Here is a 7,015-nt window from a genome sequence, read left to right as displayed (position 1 = left end):
CAAGTTTTAGGTAGTGATAGTATAGGGATAGGGCAACGGTCCGAATCGATGAAGCGACCTCTAGCAACCTCCGGTGCGGGCAATACTTACGATGAGCCAATCCCCTTTATTGGAGAATAACGATTGAACTTTTAAATTGCGCTAACTGTTTGTCATTCTATTTAATCAACCGGACAGGTCAACTCGAATGACAGTCACGGTCGGCGGTGCAAATCAAGAGTGGGAAATCGGACAGATCAGAGTAGTCACAGAGTAGTTTGCGCATATTTGAGAGGTGCCGGAAACTGGTAGTTTGGTAGGAATTATGAGATCAGCATAGGAGATAGCGAGTCTAGTTGAAAGAAAGGTAACAATGTTCACGATAGACGAAGAAGATGTGTCGATAGACAGTAGACAGTGGTAGTGTAATATATGTGGCAGTAGTAAACAGTAGTGAAGAGTAGCGATTGAAGAGATAATCGATAGCAGTAAGGTAGGTAGGTTTTAGCAATAAGACTTTTATTGATAGTTGTATTCATCATAGAGTATGATTATAGCTAGAGATTATTAAATCAACTTAAATGGATTAAAAAAAACATAAAAGTAAAATAGATACGTTCGATAAGACACTTTTTCATAGTGCGGAGTGCGGATACTTGATTCTAGTCTGCGTTACGGACTTGCGTTTTGTTCGTTCCTCGTTTCGTCAGAGCTTTAGAGCCTACTGTGATCCGATGTTGTCAATTCACTGACGGTATTTTCGCGCGGTGCGTGTGGTTCGGTGATGTATGAGCCAGCGGCGCATCCCACACGTTCTCTCTATCGGCCGGCGAGCCCGCGAGGGCCCAAACGCTACCGGCCCTAAGGATATGATTGAGTGAGTCACAGCATCAAGTCTCGAGAGAGAGTGTTTAAACTGAAGCAAGTGAGAAGAACACAGGCGTGGAAAGGACAGAAAAGGTGTAGCTCGGAGCAGATCAGATGCTCGATAGAGAGTAGCAAACCAAGTTCGGAAGTTCGGGGAAATTGTTCAAGATTCACTTTACGCATGTTAAATGACGTTTCGTCGTCGTCGTCGCCGCCTTGTGTCACTATTCTTCTTGCTTCGAACCGTTACAATTGCACCAATAAACCCACTGCCCACCGTCTCTCTCTCTCTCTCTCTCTTTTTCTTTTTGTCTCTGTTACTCTCATTATCGGTTTTTACTCAATAATTGTTTATATCAAATCGAAAAGCTTGTAGTGTAGAATACGTAACAAAATTATCTTACATCCGTTTCCATTTTCCGATCCATTCAGGTGGCCAATTGGTCTGTCTCGCTCTCGCACGCTCTCTCTCTCTCTCTCTTTCCCTCTCTAAAGCTCACGTGTTGTGTTGTAAACGTAACGTATAATTAACTTACTTAGTAATTCTCCAGCGCGCACCATTCACCAATATAACTGAAACGACATTCTAACGACATCTTTTGGCTAGCAGCAATAACGACCTCCCATTCTCGGTTCCATTACCTCTGTCTTCCTGGTCCTGTCCTGTCCTCTGCCCTCTCGTTCCTTTCCTCTCTGTCCCAGAGCCGTGACACGATGATGTAGCCTGTTCCTTTTCGCTGTAGTGTGTGGTGGTGATGATATTATCCGTCATTGAAATCTCTCTTGCGTGAATATATCTGTATATATATCTATATGTTTGTCTGTATACATATTTTGCTCCATTGTGTAAGAAACCCAAAGTAGGAGGAATACCAAGGAGTAAAGGGATTACAAGAGAACGCTAGTTGGGACATTGACTCGATTACCGTTTAAGCTGCTTCCTAGTGAAGCCTACCACATTTGTGTTGTAAAGAGATTAATACGCGCTTTTCAATAATGTTTGCAGAGCAGAGCAAAGGTGCTGCCATTAGTTAGTCATATTGATGTGTGTATGTGTCTGCCGTCTGCCGTCTGCTGTCTGTCTGTCTGTCTGTGTCCGTCGGTCTCTCCGTGTTTAAGAGCTAGAGTAGTAAAAACTGAGCGATTCCTACCAGACAACTTATAACTAGGAAAATTGTGGGAAAAAGTGTAGATAAAAAACCTTAAGTTCAGAGAAATAAGATACTAGCTAGTAATCGTCGACGCATCGCGTCCGTTTTAAACCGTTTTTTTTACTCGTTTACTCGCCTTCAATGGGGGCTCAATCGGGGTTCAACCGAGTACCACAAACCGAATGGTTGAGATTGAGGAATACAAACGAAAGCCTTCTGCGGCCGCTGCACGCATTGCACTTGGTAGTGTGTTGGCGCGGCCACGGTCCGATGTCCTTTGAGGTGTTCACCTTCGTGGCCTAGCCTGGGGCCTTTTGGCCCGTTTCAACAGTTAATTGGTACTGTCTGATAGTTAACTGCCGCGAGCGCGACCGCGACCGCCACGAAATCTCCGATCGGGGTAGTGGAGTGTGCTGCGCCGGCGAAAAAAACGTACGGCAATGCACTGCTCCGCTGAGCCGATCTTGCCCCGGATATGAGAGTTCGCCGTTGTATGTGGGTATGTGGTACGTTATAGATAAAGATAGTATTTTAAGCTACACATATGAAGAAGATTCAACGTTTTGTCGTAGATTTTGTTTGTTCCTTTTTTTGTTGCTTGTATCATTCCTTGCGTTTATAGTGTATAATAGAGCTTGCTCTTATAGACCATTCATTTTAAAGATTTATCGCTAAAATATAACATCATCTGATTGTCGAGATTTCTCTTACATATAATATTCAATCTCTTCACGTCGTCGAGCTCGTCGAGTCCGTGCGGGATATTCGGTTCGCAGGTTTCCATGCTACTAACTCTGATGCACTTTGTCCCTCGTGTGTCCCTCTGTCGCCGCACTTCCACTACGCTCCCGATCTCGCCGGCGCCCCTCTTTTGCCGGGTCCTAATTTGATTCCCATCCTTCAGCTGCGCGATACTGCTGTGTGTTGTTGTGGTTTTCTCAATGTTATGTATGTGTGTCTGTGTGTCTGTGTGTGGATCTGTGTTACGCTTTCTTATTACGTTTAAATGTTAGTTTTGTCTCTCCACTACAACGCCCGAGTTGCTAAACCTTAAATCGTTATGCTTTACATTCTCACTGTCGGCTGATTATCTTTGTGATTATTCCTGTGATTTAGGTTGCTTTCCCGATCGTGTAAATACGCTTCCGATTCGGCCGATTCGGTCCGGGTTCACTCGATTTTTGCAGTGGGCCTAGGGTCTAGAAAGTCGGCTACTACAAGATTGTTACCTATTTCTCCCCGGGTCCTCTCTCTCTCTCTCTCTCTCTGCCTCTCTCTTCTCTTTCCCCAAGGGAGGTTCTTGATATAGTCGGCAGCCGGTTTCGCTAGCTAATCTGCGTAGCGCGCACCACTGGTTCCCGCGGGATGTACAAAACTATTTCGTTCGACATTTGTAGCTACGTTTGTATCGATTACATGTTTGTCTCGACTCTTAATTTTTCGCCCTTTTCTTCCCGTTTTTTCATCCTCACCGACCTCTTTCACTTTATTCCGTTCTCTCTGTCTCTCTTTCTCTCTATGTTTTCTTTCTTTTTCCATGTCTGTTTCAGGTTCGCTCCAGTTTGCAGTGTAGTATTCTATTTGGCATCTTTGCGTTTGAGACTTGCTTTCCGTAATGGGCCTAAACCGTCGGACCGCCGGTCAAAACACCGGCGACCGTCGGACTAACGCAGACACAAGTTAGTCAAAGACCTCACTTTGCCTGCCCGTTATTTTCCGTCCTACCGTTTCGGCCTACAAAAAAGAAACGGATTGCAACTGCATTAAACATCAACAAACAATGGTGGCAGTAAACATATACACAAAAACACACCTCTTCCGCCACTCAAACCCAACCAAACCGAACTAAGCTTGTGTTTTCTTTACATGCTTGAACACAAGAAAAAGCCGTAGAAGATCCCGTAGATTGCAACCATCCGCAGCAAAACACGGTGCGCGTGGTAGAGAAATGTAGAAATAAATTTTGCTTTGCCCGAAAACTTCTTACAACAGAAATTTTCACAGTCGCTTCCCCATAAACATATTGCACCCTATTCAGTATATGCTTTTTGTTGTTGTATATATTTGCTGTTTTGTACGCTCTGTGTGCGCGTGAGAAAAAATAGTCCGCCGGAATGGTTTCATCCATCTTTCAGCTCCATCGGGTCTCCTCCACTCGGGCCCACCGTAACACACGGAAACGGTGCGCAGGGCGAGGAGGAAGCAAACCACTAGAACAGAGCCAAACAAAACAAAACGGAAAAGAAAAGAAAAGTAATTTCTATCACATCACTCACTGTTCGATAAGCAAACAAATCACAAACGAAAGTCCAACAAACAAACAAAAAACAAATGATTTCGTAGTTCATATAATAACAAACATTAAATCTCATTCGTTACTTAAGCCTACACCTCTAAACCTACGGTTTCAACACAAAAATATCATCATCTTGCACTTTGCACATTTTGAAGGCTAAAGGAAAGCTTTGTGAGGGAGGAAAAAAAACGTTGGGAAAGAATTGGCTGGAGCCGAAAACGAAGTAACAACCAGCGCGGAAAGTACAAATAGAACACGACAAAAAGGGCACAAATGCAGAGCGTAACGAACGTAAAAAGGAAACAGAGAGACAGAAAGAGAAAAAGAGAGAGTGAGAGAGAGCGCGAGAGAGAAAACAAAAACAGAGAAAAACAGTGAGCGGTAGATTGCAGTAGAGAAGTTCGTGTGATCGGAACAAAAGGCGTAAAAGTGAAACACACAAACGCACATCATTAGAACGTGCAACTGCCAAAAGACGGCCAAGTAAGGGCTACCGTTGGCCACGTTGGTGTGTAGTAGAATAGACCGACAGTACAGAAAAAGGCGGTTTCAGAGAAAGGATGGACAGGAGACGTGCGCCCTTACCGCCTACCGATCGCCTATCGGATGAACAAAACTCAGCTGCAGTCTAGTAGACTCTAGTAGATAATATAGTATCAATAAGGATCGTAATGATAAAACTATGGATAATTGGTTGCCCAGTGCCCGTTTAGTCCCTGTTCTTAACAGTTATCATTATTCAATACTGGAAATTATTTCGTACGCAGCTAGACGCCTTTTATTGCCCTGTGCCTTAAACTCAAATAATACCTACCAATGTGTGTGTGTGTGGGTGTGTGTGTGTGTGCTAGTGTGTAAGTGTATGTAGTTTGTGGTCGCAGTTTGGCTGCATTTATATGCTTCGTGAACCGCGAAACACCCGACAGCACAAACCAGGTGTGAAGTTAATAACAAGAGGTGTGTTGTGGGGATGTTAGAGCAATCGTGGCTTGAAATGGTCACAAGAAACTGGTTTGAAGCTGTGGCCTCCGTGAAGGCCGTAGGCCGACAGTAGGACAGTTACAAGGAGCCGTTTGCTGTACAATCACCACCCGGCCGTATCGGAAAACGTCAAATTTCACGATCACGATCGGCACGAAACCCTTTGCCTAGTCTCCATCCCAAACCCGTTCCCGTTCCCTGGAGGTGTCCACTATCTGGGGCAGCCGTGCTCTCACTACTGTGGTCTTCTGGCTCAACATTAAATGTGTCTCTTATATACCTATATAGCTGTCTGGCTCTCAGTTGTTAAATATTTTGTTATATTAAATGAAGACGATGTGCATATTTTACGGTTGTTCTTTGATTTGTTTCTCCTGCGCGGCCCAGTAGGTGAGTTACTATGCTTTCAATTCCGGCTCCGGCTGCTTCACACTAAATTCGCTCACATTGTTACAATTCGCCACGGTGCTGGTGCTGGTGGGTCGCTCCCGTTTTGTTCCTGCTGGCTGTCGCCCGCCCGGTCTGGATAAAGATATTTTGTGGTTCCCCTTTTTTTTCGCTTTCGTCTGCTGCATGATGAGAATGGTGTGTGTGTGTATGAATAATGAACAGGTTGTGTGGTTTGCAGAGCAACGCTTTTGCCCCGTGTTCCACCGTCGAATGGTTGATTTGTTGATTTTTGATATTTTGCCACTGATATAGTTAGTTTCTCTGTATGGTCTTCCTCCATCGTCCTCCATCCGCAGCCACCGCACCACGGGCATGGGATTATATTGTTCAAATAAACTGTGCCTCTTCTGGTTTGCCTCATTATAAAGATATACTTTGTTCCCTTTAAACGCACCCATTTGTCTCGCGCGCTCCGGTGGCTGCCTCTCTGTTGCAGTAGTATGTCCGCGGCACGCACGCCACGACCGGTGCGCGAGCCCGTGAGCGTGAGCGTCTTGTGTCTTTTTGTCGGTTTCCCCGCTCGCTGCTGACTGACTGATACTGATTTCGTCCACTGCCCGGATGCACCACGCGGCGCCCCGGGGGCAGATTTTCATAAGTTCTTTAAATTTTCACTACCTATCCATATCCGCCGGCGGGCGCCCGGTTCGGTGCCCGCCTTCGCCGTGCCTTCGTCGGTCGCCCCGCGGCTCGGCGTAACAGTTCAAGATCCAAACGTGAACAAAAATCTTGCTATCCACAAATGTTACAAAAACAGCTAAAACACACACATACAAGGGCTAACACGCACGCGCGTCCGCTGAAGGGCGCTGTGCGCTCTCTGCTGCTGCAGCTGTCCGCTCTCTTATCGGCTAATGATAATTGTTGTTCCTCTTCCGCCTGCTCCCGTTTTGTTTTTAGGTTTCGCCGCCACTTTAGTGTAATGATAGTACAACATCAGATGTTTTCAGCTACAAACATTGCCTACGTCTTACTATAATCTCGTCAAAATCACTGCGTCCCTACTGCGACACCGGATGTTGCGCCCCGGAGCGGGCGGTATTGTGCGGTCCTAATAATGCAGATATTCCCTGTTGTTCGCGCCGAGCTGAAAATTCGTATTCGCAGCGCTCGCCGCGCGACGCCAAGCTACCTTTGTTGGCTGTGGTTGTTGAATGATTGTTTCTGGTATCGATTGTTCCGTGTTTGGCTATTTCCCATTGACTGGCTCCCGCGTGCACTGTCCGGCGGCGTGGCTTACAAAATGCGTGTCGCGCGATGCGTGCCTTCGGCTGGTTCGCTGCCCGATCAT

This window comes from Anopheles cruzii, chromosome 3 (genome assembly GCF_943734635.1).
Source record: "Anopheles cruzii chromosome 3, idAnoCruzAS_RS32_06, whole genome shotgun sequence".
Classification (NCBI taxonomy): Eukaryota; Metazoa; Arthropoda; class Insecta; order Diptera; family Culicidae; genus Anopheles; species Anopheles cruzii.
Note: the sequence above shows the minus strand (reverse complement) of the source record.